This window comes from Poecilia reticulata, chromosome 19 (genome assembly GCF_904066995.2).
Source record: "Poecilia reticulata chromosome 19, P_reticulata-male-v2, whole genome shotgun sequence".
Taxonomy (NCBI): domain Eukaryota; kingdom Metazoa; phylum Chordata; class Actinopteri; order Cyprinodontiformes; family Poeciliidae; genus Poecilia; species Poecilia reticulata.
The window spans coordinates 11,154,585-11,167,043 of NC_088848.1; the positions used below are offsets into that span (position 1 = coordinate 11,154,585).

Below are 12,459 nucleotides of genomic sequence, written 5' to 3' on the forward strand. Positions count from 1 at the left end.
AATGACATTGCATAATTTTTACATTATGCCAGGTCCCCTCTTTTGCTCTCTTTCTCCAGGTCACTCACTAAAATTGCTTTAAATGACAAGCTTCTAAAAGCATCCAATGAGCCTCTTGCCTAATTCTGGCTGGATATTTGATCGTTTTTCGCGAAAGAATTGGTAGAGTTCATTTAAACTGGTTGGCTTTATGGAACAGATTCCAATTTTTATCACAGTGCATAAATTCTTCACAGGTTAAAGATGGAACTAATCCAGAGGTTAAATATTAAACAACTTTATTCATTCATAAACCATACTTGGACACCTTGTGGTGTGCTTTGACTCATCCATGCATCTTGTGGGAACCATTCGGGGGTGCTTAAAAACTCTTACTCGTACAATTTGCTGCCTATTTACCCGAAGCTCCTCCTTGGGCCTTCAATTCCCAGGATATCAATCCCCCAGCCAAGCTCCCATCCCAGAGGATACCCCTCTCTCACACCTTCCCCCTCAAAGCTCCGCAAGACTAGCAGCAGCAGGAATTTAGCATCTGCTGAGTTCATCATATTAAAGGAAGTGGAAATCTACTGATTTTACAGGTACGGATAAAAGAAAATAAAGAGAAAATTTTCTCTAACGTGTAAGTTCATCTTTGTTCTGCATGATGCATATTATTACATATATTCTAATTGACGCAAATCCTAAAATATCACTTTTCTCTCTCAATTTTTTTCACTCCTCTGGATTTTCCGTACCACTGTAAAAAAACAAAACAAACAAACAAAAACAAAAAAAAACAGCCAGTTGGATTCTGCCACTCCTTTTCTTCTCATAGCCTCAGGCGGGCAAAGTCCTTACAGCCAATTAGCTCAGACAGCAACAGCCTCCAACATGAGCTGCGAGGAGGGCATGTAAAAAGATTTACAGCTTTAAGAGCCAAATCCACCCTCATGTCTTATCTGTCCCCCCCCAGGGGTTCGGCCACCGTACAGAGGAGGAGAAAGGCTTTGTTGCTGAATAATGGTGGGTCTGGAGGCTCTCACTGGGGGGAAATAGTGGAAAGATGCCTCTGTGTCCAACAGCGGGAAACTGGGCCATGGAGCTGAAAGTGGGTGCTCCTCCTTGTCACTCAACGCAGACTGAATGGACTCAGGCAGCCCACAGTAACCTCACATTTTCCATGCAACTCCCTGTTTACATAGAAATGCATATTAGAGCTTCTTGTCAGCACTTTGGTTCTCCTTCGTACTAACTCCTCTGCAAATCTGTCTGATGAGCCGAGCTCTAAACTGACATCTGGAACTTGTCCCACCTCTGTTCTTTCCCCTTCTTTGTTTTCAGGTACATACTGCCAAGTGTTTGTTTAGATTTCATTTCCGCTCCTTTGCAGCTCGTCTCTCTGAGGCTCTTGTTCTGGCACACGCAATGGCTGGTGGGCAATAATTCATTTTTTGTTTACAAGCAGACTACAGACACTGCAAATTAACCTTCAGCCACCACTACAGTCTGAAAAGACAAGCGGAGAGAGTGTTATGTTTTTTTTTTTTTTTTTTAGACAAAGTTAGCTGAAAAAAAGGGAGCAATTTGCAGGAATTTTAATTATACATATTTCGCTAAACCGACAAGAGGACATTTGAACCCCTTCTTTTCTTCTACTTATCCAAGTAGAAGTTTAAAAAACTTTCAGACAATTAATTATTATGCAATTCTGCTAGATTCTCAGCTCCCTTCAGTTCTCCAGTCATTCGTTTCCCCCATTGAGATGCACTTCATGCAGGCCAATCAGAGAACAGAAGGAGGAGTTATGAGCGTAACTGACGTCGAGTTTCTGCACTATTTGTTTGTTGTTTCAAAAAAAATTCAAATTCAAATTGTTGGTTTTTTAACTATCATATTTTGCATGGAATCACAAATTCAAAATATCTATCTTCAGTCACTGAACAGATAGTTCTTCGACAAAAGATCTTTTGTCCCTCCTCACAGATCCCAGACCTCTGCCGTCTTAAAGGACACAGCTATTGTCAAGAGCAGGGGGAAGTATCAAAACCGCCATTGAAAGCTAATCATTCCGTGGCTTCTTCATTTTCCGACAGTTGTTTGGAGAAATAAAGCAAACAATGTATGAACAATCTCAAGCTAAAATGCTTACTTTTGAAGCACTGAGCTCTTAAAGGTAACTTATCTGCGAATTAGCACTGTGAACGTGGCTAACTTCTGCTGTCATACCTTCCACCAGCAGCTAGCTGTGTTGTAGCGCTCACAACAGCTTAATGTAAACATAAACAGTAACAGTAGATATGGTTTTACCTGTGTTAGTTTTTGTTTTTTTTATCTCCATTCTTCCCAGAAACACTGCAACAGTTTGTTGCCAAGGCAGCCCGTCATCCTGCGTTCATGGGTTTTGCTGTTACTTTTCAGCTTTTTACGTATTTTTTTTGCATAGATTCATCAATCTTAGAAACCCTTCTTTTGGCTTGTGGGTTTTCAATCTACAAATTAAGTAGTAAAAATGTTACAACACTTGTTGGAAGTGTGGATATCATTATTATATGTGTGACATTAACAACCAAAAGCAATAAAAACCATATAAATGAAGGAAATAGTTGAGAAGATTTTCGAAAGTTTGATTAAGCTACATTTGGAGGATTTATATATAAAAAAAATTAAATGTCAGGAAATAAATTATGACAATTGTAGTTTTAAGCAATATTGGAGGAAGGAACCCCTCTTTAACGTTTATAATTCTATTTTTTTTTTTTCAGAAATACTGCAGCATACACTGTTATGATAGTCACATAGCCCTGCTTTTAACACAGGACATCATAGTGTGGGATGACAGAGTTTATTGCTTTGCTGGAGTGGCCAGTCGCGGTGTGTCAGTGGAAATTTGCTTTGACCGCATCAGCCCACATACAGCCCTGTGAGGGTCTCTTTTTTGCCTGTCATTGCAGTTATAAGGTTAGAGAAAACGTGGTCCCTGAATACTCTCTATGATCATGTTTCTTTAAAGTGGAAAGTATGAATAGCACTGGAAACTGCCTTCTGGTCAGTGCGGATCAAGTGCTGCAGTCGGTACAAAGTGTCTCATAACATCCAGGCAGAGTTTCCTTCTTGTTTATGTGAGAAAAAAGGTCAGTAACTGGCTGGCAGCTGCACCCTCAGCCACACAGAGAAACAGAAAAGCTCCCGGTTTTCACAAACTGATGTGAGGAGGAAACCAGCAGCAGAATCAATTAACTCCCTTATGAAAATAGGTGGGTAGTAATTACATTTACTTAAGTAACTTTTTTTGGGGAAAAAAAAAATAGGAATAATACTTTTACTTTATTATTATCATGAAGTATGACTGCTCGTACTTGAGTAAGACCCATTTACTTCACCAGGTATTTGCATACTCCACCCACTGTGAGCAATTTCAGTGAATGAAGAGCAAATCTATTTTTACCAAAACTGAGAGACGTGGGAGAGGGCAGCAGCGTGCTGCTCAATTCGTATGAAGGCAAAGAGAAACTGGTCAGAGGTGACGAGAGGACGGGTGGAGCCGTACACAGAGCAATCCTGGATGAAAAGCCATCAGAGGCTGCAAGACCTGTAACTGGGGTGGAGGTTCACCTTCCAGCAGAAAAACAGTAACACTAAATGTACCTAAAGGCAGAGAGTAACAGTGAGATGTTGTGATGAAAACATATTCATCCATTAGAATGTCCAGACCTAAATCCAATTAAGAATGAATTAGGAATCCAATCTAAATATAAGCTTAAGCGAAAGAATTCAAATACATACCATTTTCCTTCCACTTTGAAATTCTGCACTCTTTTGTGATGGTTTATGACATAAAATCCATATAAAATACATGACTTTGTAGTTGTATCATGGCACAATGTGAAAACGTTCAAAGCGTAAGAACACTTTTGCAAGGCCCTGTAGATTCACATGGTAGTCCCTATCTGCTAGGTCTGAGTCATGTCAATGCACATTCATTTTGATTCTGATCTTAAACTTTGAAAAGCGTGACGAAGCTCGTGCGGATGCATGCCGGATGTGGGAGCGAGATTAGGTGGATGCGAGTATTGATCTCTCCATTTGACGCTACGTGTCGTTTCTCACGTACGTACAGGCATGAAGAAGAGTCAAGGACAGTTCAAACGTGATTTGTCTTGACAGACAGCCTCATTTTTGATAGGAAAGAATCAGCTCACATTCAAAAAGAAAACTATATTTAAAAGAAACATCTACTGCTGCACTGCAGTGATAAAGTAATACAAAAAAAAGTGCTTCTTATTCTATTATTAGAACTGGATAAGGGCCAGATACTGTAACACAAACTTCTGCTCATGCATATTCATGATTTACAGTGAATCTCTAATTGTGGATAATTTATGACTAAGTTTCACACATGGGACTGCAGATCTCTGGCCTCTTTAGAGATATCATTTATCAGCCACACACTACTGACGACAGTGTTTAATCATACTAACTTCTCTGATTAATTATGCAGTCCAAATTAACTTGTGGGTTTTCATACACCTCTAATTAAAATGTATCGAACCCTTGAAATGAAGCTCTCTAAAAGATTGTGTTGCGTCTGTCGTTGTAATTCATTGTTTCTTATTTGTCGCATCATGTCCATTGCAAACAAAACAAAAAAGCGTTTAAAGAAAAACAAGTATTTATACGTAATTCAAAACCAAACACTTTCTTAATTGTGCCAAATTAGTTGCGAGGAGTCACACGTCTCACTCACACTCCTGATCATTTGGCGAGCCTTCTCGCTATTTTCAACCACTCTCTCACCCGCGTTTCAATTTACAAGCCCTTCTCATCCCAACCTTCATCCTCATCCAGTTAATGTCCATCCCACTCTTTTCAATTCATCTCCTCCTCTCAATCCCGCTCTCTGAACACTTTTCAACTTAATTTCCACCTTCATCTCTCTTAATCCATTTTCATCCCACTCATTCTCACCACTGCTTCTGAGACTCAATTGTTCACGTCTCTTGCCTCATGTACTTATTCATCTTCACAACCTTTTCATCCCACTCATCCCTTCCAAAGAGTTTTTTTTGTCCCTCTTATCTGTCTTTATCCCCCATTTTCCCATGTATTCTTCCTATCTATTCTTTATTACACTTCTTTTTCCCCTCCAGTCATTCTCATCCTTTTCTCTAACTCATTTGATTCTCAGCATCCTATTCTTTCCCAAGATACCCTTTTCGTCCCGCTTCATAATTCTCCTCTTTCAACCAATTTTTCATGGTAATTTATATTTAAATACACTTTAGGATTTTTTTTTTAACTATACAACAGGTATAGTTAAAAAAAACTATACCTGTAAAGAACCACAAAAAATAAAAACAAAAAGTTGTCTGAAGCTGATCCATACGGTCAAACTGTGTTGCTTTTACATTAACAATGCAAATCATTTTACCTAGGATTTAGATTTTTTTTTTGTGGCCCTAATCCTTTTCCGTACTCCTTCAGTACCATTTCGGTAAAAAAAACAACAACAAAAAAACAAAACAAAGAACACACTTTTTAGATTTCATCATAGTTGAGAATCACAAGACTCTCCAGATGAAGCCTAGCCATCATTCTCTTTCCTCTTTGATTATACTTTTGAATTTCATTTCTATGTAGGGGTCTATATAATAAAATTATTTAATAACAATGCAACAATTTTATGAATCTTAAAAAAAAAAAAAGATTTACAGGATTTTAAAACTTTGAACCATGCAAGCTGCTTTATATCAACCGCTTCCTGGTAGAAAAACATAAAGACCGATGCTTTAAAAGAAGCTGTAAACATCCACAGCCTATTGTTTTGTGTTTGGATCTTTTTATTTGTCTTTGTCTTTTTCAGGCGTTGGGCTATATGAGGCTGTTTTTCATCCTCAGATTTGAGCCTATCAAACTCTCTGGGCTGTTTGAGACAAAACAATCTGCTGTGAAGCCTCCCCTCCTCTCCCTCCAATATGGTTGCACCTCACACATTTCTGCACGGCACAGAAGCAGGTAGCTATTACTGCTGGAGGCAGATGCTCAGGGGGGGGTACAGCCAGCACACACATTCTATTTTATTTTATTTTTTATATATTTTTTGCAAGCAAGGTCAGACAGAGGCATGAAGGACTGCAATGCTTTACAAAGCACCACAAAGCTTTACAGTGGCTGCCTTCGCCATCAACCTTGAAAATAAATTGATATTTTTCAAACAGCCCCCGAGGCAATCAGTGGCTTTTTAAACTCAAACTTCACCTGGCACAGCTTCATCCAATAAGACCCTTAACTGTTTGACTAACATTGTGACCAAAGCAGACAACAACCAGTCCCTTTCTTGACATGCTTCACAAACAGCTTGATTGTAAGTGTATTGCTCTGTCGGTGTTAAATAAGTGCTAAATTTGTATTCATCCTAGAGTCTCGCTTAGCACAAGCATGGCGTTCATTCACTATAAAACACAGGTGCATTTCAATCATTTAGAACGTCTTCAAAAAGTAATTTTATTCCCATAATTTAGCTCAGAAACTTTTACTTTGTCTATTAAATGCATTTAAAGCACATAGAGTGATCCAGAAAAAATGTGTATTTCTTTCAATTGTGATAGTTGTGAGAGGCGGGCGCACTTACGTATCACCGTGTGTTGATCTTTCACAATAACATCCTAACGTAGCCATAATCTCATTTACTGGAGTCCAAGAATTTTAAGTCTTTAAATTGGAACTTTGACAAACACAAAATATTAACAAGTGCTCAGACATGCTCATCACAAATCTAAGAAGATGAGTAATATACAAGCTGGAAAGTACCAGATACTAGCAGCTGCCAGAGTTCCAAGAAGTTAAACCGTGCTTAGCAACAAACACATCAGCTCAAAGTTCAGAAATCCAAACATTTTCACCAAAGGTTCAAGACCAACATACAGGAAAAAGTCTGTATTCAATGGAATGTATGATTCATTCAAGCATGAGGTCAGCACCCACTCTTTTTTTTTCCCCCAACCTCGTTCACCAACACCCACATGCTAAATGTATTTCTTATCTCAGTTGACCATCTTGCTGGATTCTTTGGAATATTTTAATCTCCGGCTATTAGGCTAAATAAAATAATAATAAAAAAAAGACAAAGAAAACCAAGAAAATGTATTTCACTCGAGAAAAGAGAAGCGGAAATATGAGGGAGGACGACCTGCTGCTTTCTTGTTTTTATCTTTTGTTGTGCAAGTGGATAGGGCAGTAAATTTGAACATAAATCTTTTTGTTTTTGATGCTCTTTAATAAACCTCACTGACGTTTACATTTTTGTAAGCAAGTGTGGAGGGTTAGAATGTACAGTAGAGTCAAAGAAAAACGGTCTAATAATAAGGACTTTCCCTCTAAATGTACTGTTTCTAGTCATTTATCGTTAATATCAATATTTGGTCAATGCAAGAGGTATTCAGGATCATTCAAATTTACTGAACATGAGGCACTAAAGAAACAATGAATGAAACAATACACAGGAAGACTGCTGGCTGGTTAAATGGACAAAATGATGGATTTGGCGAGGGGCTGTCAAAACTGAAGAGCATTTAAGCTGTGACAGTGATCACAGGGTGAGAACCAACTGATTCACACACACACGCACGCGCACACACACACACACATGCGTGCAAAAAAAAAATAAAAATACAATAATTGCAAAAACAAAAGCAAACATCACTGTTGCTATTGTTTGGAAGACAATGTTAAGAATGAAAAACCTTGATGGGAAAAGAAAAGAAGAAGAAAGCCAGAGACTCATATGAGCTTCTGGCAAAGATTTTCTAAATTCTTTTCATATCATCTTACTTTTCAAAAATGAGGCTGAGGATGGCTGCGGCTTTGGAGCGTAATTGTCTGCAGATGTGGCACAAAGTGCAGACAGAGTGATTCAAATATACGCCCTGGATGAGTTGATTAAAGCGATGACCTACAATTACACACTCACCTCCTGATGAAGCCGTTCTCTTTCGTTCGGATTAATTTCACTCGTTTTAGTGCGATCCAGCACACTAAACTTCATGTTGCGAGGAGATCAAATTCCTTAAAAAAATCCACGAAACCGCTTCAGTTTGTTGTTTATTTCAATAAATATAGGGATATTGGGCATGCTTGAGATGATTGGCTTTGTAGACGAATGAGCTGCCGTGACCACATCAATATCGTGGTGATAAACTTGGTGAGTGCAGACTCGGCAGAAAAAGCTGAGAAGCATATCTGAAACCCGTAGTGAGACCACATATTTCCTAACCAAGAGGTCTTTTATTTTTGTGACTCACCTTGATGCTGACCAGTCACTGTAGTTATAAGCAATGGTTTGTGTACTTCTGATTTGTCCAAGCGCCTCAAAATGAATCACTTCCCTTCCGAGTTCATGCACTTAGATCATTCTTTTGGCATTTTGTCACGCCTCCTATTTCGTTGGGATTTTCATCAAGTTATCTGCTTCACACAAGTAAGCAGATGACACACATAAACATCCTCATCCTCACTGTGAAACATGCTGGGGTCAGCATCATGCTGTGTGGATGCTTTTCTACAGGAGGCACAGAGAAGCTTGGGAGGGTGTGGAAGGATGAATGGAATTTAATAAATAGTAATCCTAGAGGAAACCCAGTTGCGAAGCTCTGAGACTGGGGTGGAGGTTCATTTTCCGTCTGGACAACAACCTTTTAAATATAGCAAGGGGCTTAAACAGAAAGGTACAAATCAAAGCATGTTGCGTTAGAACGGTTCAGTCAGAGTCCGGGTCCAAATTTAACTGAAAGTCTGAGGCAAGGCTTGATGACTGGTGCTCACAGATGGTATTCAGTCAACCTGACTAACCTTGAGCTGATTTCCAAGGAAGAACTGTCATCTGTAGAAGTGTAAAACTATTAAAGACATACCGCCAAAAGACTTGTAGCTGTAATTCCTGAAAATTACAGCTACATGAAAATCAGTTTTCTTTTTTTTTTTTATTCACTGTTACATAAAATCACGTGGGTCGTCTTCTTCTTCATCCACAAACCGAGACAATAGCAACTTTTTTTTTCCCAGAGGCGTTGTTCTCTTAACAAAGCCCGACTGCTAAAGTAAAACCATTGACAGTAAAAAACCATGTTTAAAATAACAAGTTTTTAAAAAAACATGTTTTAAAAAAAATATGTATTATTTTACCCCAACTTGCTGACAAAACATTTTCCGTTTTAGGTCTGGCAAAGTTATCAAAAAAAAGAATCCTAATCCCCTTCATCCACTTTATATTCCTGTTTGTTCTTGTCCTTTACTTTACTCTTCAGATCTTGAGCTCCAGTTGGGCTTCAAGTTCATCAGGGGAGCTGCTGAAGGAACCGGAGTCATCCCCACACTGTTGGGGGTAGGGTTCAAAATCAGATATTAGAATAAAGAAAACCAGGACGGCAGTGTGTGTTATTTTAGAAAATTCTATGCTTAAAAACGGTGTATTTGGTTTATTTTATTTTATTTTTTTCTTCAAAATATTTCCGCACGCTGTGATTGCTATAGTCGGTCGTGGGGGATGTCCTCTCCTGTCTCACCCCTCACCCTCAGCACCAGCAAACAGAAACAGAAAAAGAGAGAGAGAGAGAGAGAGAGAGAGAGAGAGAGAGAGAGAGAGAGAGAGAGAGAGAGAAAGAGAGAGAGAGAGAGATCCTTCCTCCGCTCATACCGAGCGCTCCGGAGACAGAGACAGTCACATATGAGAGTCCACAACTTGTTCTTCTGTGGCAACCGTCAGAAGGGAAGGGAAGTAATAATGACACGGATTTATAAATGTTATTAAATGCGCGGGCAGCGATCGGCATGGGAAAACACGATCAGGCGATGAGAAGTTGTTTCATCCGGCTGATCGTGTGAGCGCTGCTGCCGGCTTCCAGCAAGAAAACTCATGGTAGGCTTAATTCCTCGTATTGTTAATGTTGTATCACCGCTGCTTGCCTTTTATTTTTCAAAAGCCAAATCTTGACATTTTGCCCCCCCTCCACCCCCTGATTGCATGAGTCTGTGAAGGGAGCTGGTGCAGAGATGGAAAAGTTTTTTTGGGGGAACTGATCTGACTCAGTATGTGTCTCTGTTTGTTCCTACAAGCGGAGACATCACCTAATATAACGGAGTCCTTTCAGCGATCAGGCGCCCGCTGCCTGCGCGCAGAATGAATGGATCACTATGTATTCTAATCAAACTTGTCTCGTTTTGCTGCGATTTAAAGTGGAATACTGTTATTGTGTGTAAAAAAAACAAAAACAAAAAACAAACAAACAAAAAAAAAACGATTTAAATCTGATCAATCAGATTTGCTGGAACGGTCCAGAATAAATGATTCAGAGGCGATTTATAAATTTTTTAATATATATATAAAATAAAATTTTGCTGTCATTTATGAGAGAAACAAAAGGGTTTTCTGTTGACCAATGAGAGCATTGGAAACATGAAGAAGCACCAAGTGGTCCTCTGTCCGAGCAAAGACTCCCACCAGACCACATACTGTTAGAAACACATGTGAGGATGTCTGGAAGCATTTCCATCAGATTTTAAAGCTACCAACCAGACATCCCTATCAAATAAATCAAACAGCTTGTCATCTGTAGAACCTCCCATGATCAGTTTATTTATTTTTTGTGTTACTTCTGCTATTTGCTGTAAATTGCTGCTTCATCAAAAATAAAAATCCCCTCTGAAGAAAATAAGCCTTCACAAACAAATGACATAAGGCGAAACTGGATTTACTGGCTAAATCTGTGCTAAAAAAAAAAAAAAGGAACTTGACTTTGTTTCCCTCTTTTCTTCCTGTATACAGACGTTTTGATGGGAAGTAAAATTGATTTTCTTTCAAAGAAATTTGTATATGTCAAAGAACGGGCAAGAGAGTTGTGTGGATTTTAGGAAATTCACCGCAAAAAAGCAGCTTGTGAGGAGGATCGGAGCAGACTTGAATGAAGACATTTTAGCTTCAAAGATCTCCAGCAATCATTTTATTCTCAGTTGGTTGTCTAAATATTTTGTATGTCTGTCTATCCATTATCCATCACTTAATCCATAATTGGTTTGTGGGTGTGGGGGCAGGGGGTGGCAGCCCGAGCACAGCGGTCCATACTTTCCTCTCCTCAGTGACTTGGGCCAGCTCCTCTGGGGGAATCCCAAAGAGTTCCCAGGCCAGGGGAACTCCACAGCCTGTCCATAGTGTCTTTGGTCTCACTTTGGGTCTCGTTCTGGTGGGACACACCCTGCGCACCTCACCGGGAATGTGTCCAGGAACATGCCTGACCCAGCTTAACCGGCATTTTGGGAAATATTTAATATATTTCATTCTATCTGTATGAAAACATCAAATTTTGGTGAAATACAGTTCAAACCACTGTTATTTCTATGTTTGCTGTGACATATGTCCTTTGCAATTCAAATGAAAACCAAACCTGGCTGCATAAGTGTTACACCTTTAAACCGACACTTTGATTCAGTTTCACCATTCAGTTGTTTTGAGTTCACAACTAAAATCAACTAAGGTGAATCTGATTAACCTAAAGGGAAATTCAGCATGATGATTTTCCTGACATTTGCTCTGCGTCTTATAGCTAAAAGCATAGTTTGCATAGATACTTCAAATGAACAAAAGGATGTCATAATAACATGTTTTATACTTCAGACTAACAGGAAATGAAATATAATGAAGTATTTAAACAAACAAAATTTTTTTAGCAACTTTGGTCAATAGAGATGAAAAAAATAATCTAAACTGAAATCATTCAAATGCATTTATCTTTTCTGGATTTTTTTTTAGCTATGCCAGTAGTTGCATCATTTTCAAGCTAATATTTGGCTCCAATCTCAGCGCCTAAAAGATTTTTAATTTGCTGCACTTGAGCTTTCAATTAATCACCCGTGTGTCACCTTTTTTCTTTTCTTTTTTTTTTTTTTTTTTGCTGAGTGTGGTTTCAAACGTAAAGGTAAACGTGAAACGAGCACAGCAGAATTGGGTGAGAATAACTGGAATGCTGAAGCACATTGTAACTTCTGTGTAAATGTACTGACAACAGCTTAAACAGCAACATATTTTTTATTTTTAGCTTATACTACAGTTGTCCCTGAATTTGAATTCATTACCATACATTACAACATACCAATAGTGACAGTTTGCCTGTGGTCGTTTCAACCTAAGCGCATCCTGTCTTTTTAAAAAAAATGTTTTTATGAATTCTCAAGAATCTTTAACAGTGACCGGCAATATTAACCATTGTACTCCAGTTTTGTGCATCTGAAACTGACAGGAAGTAAAAGATAGGCGCCGAAACCTATAGCCAATTAAGAAACATGAAGTCTCCATGCAGAATGTACCTGTGCACCTTACTCAGCGTACAGCCAACATGCCAATAGAAGTTTTATGAAAAAAAAAATGCAATGTGACTCCTACAAAGCTTAATATATCTTATTGTGATTTTATTTGATAAACCCAACACACAT

General features: G+C 38.7%; 1 protein-coding gene across 3 annotated transcripts in view; it reads left to right on the plus strand.

The window, feature by feature from the left end:
* Positions 1–9,619: 9,619 nt before the first annotated feature.
* The window catches only part of chst15b (carbohydrate (N-acetylgalactosamine 4-sulfate 6-O) sulfotransferase 15b), a 37,434-nt gene continuing 34,594 nt past the window's right edge, over positions 9,620–12,459 (plus strand). For all 3 annotated transcript variants that reach the window (XM_081600380.1, XM_081600381.1, XM_081600382.1), the window contains exon 1: positions 9,620–9,892. The gene's annotated coding sequence lies outside the window, so the exon portion shown is untranslated. The remainder of the gene's footprint in view (positions 9,893–12,459) is intronic.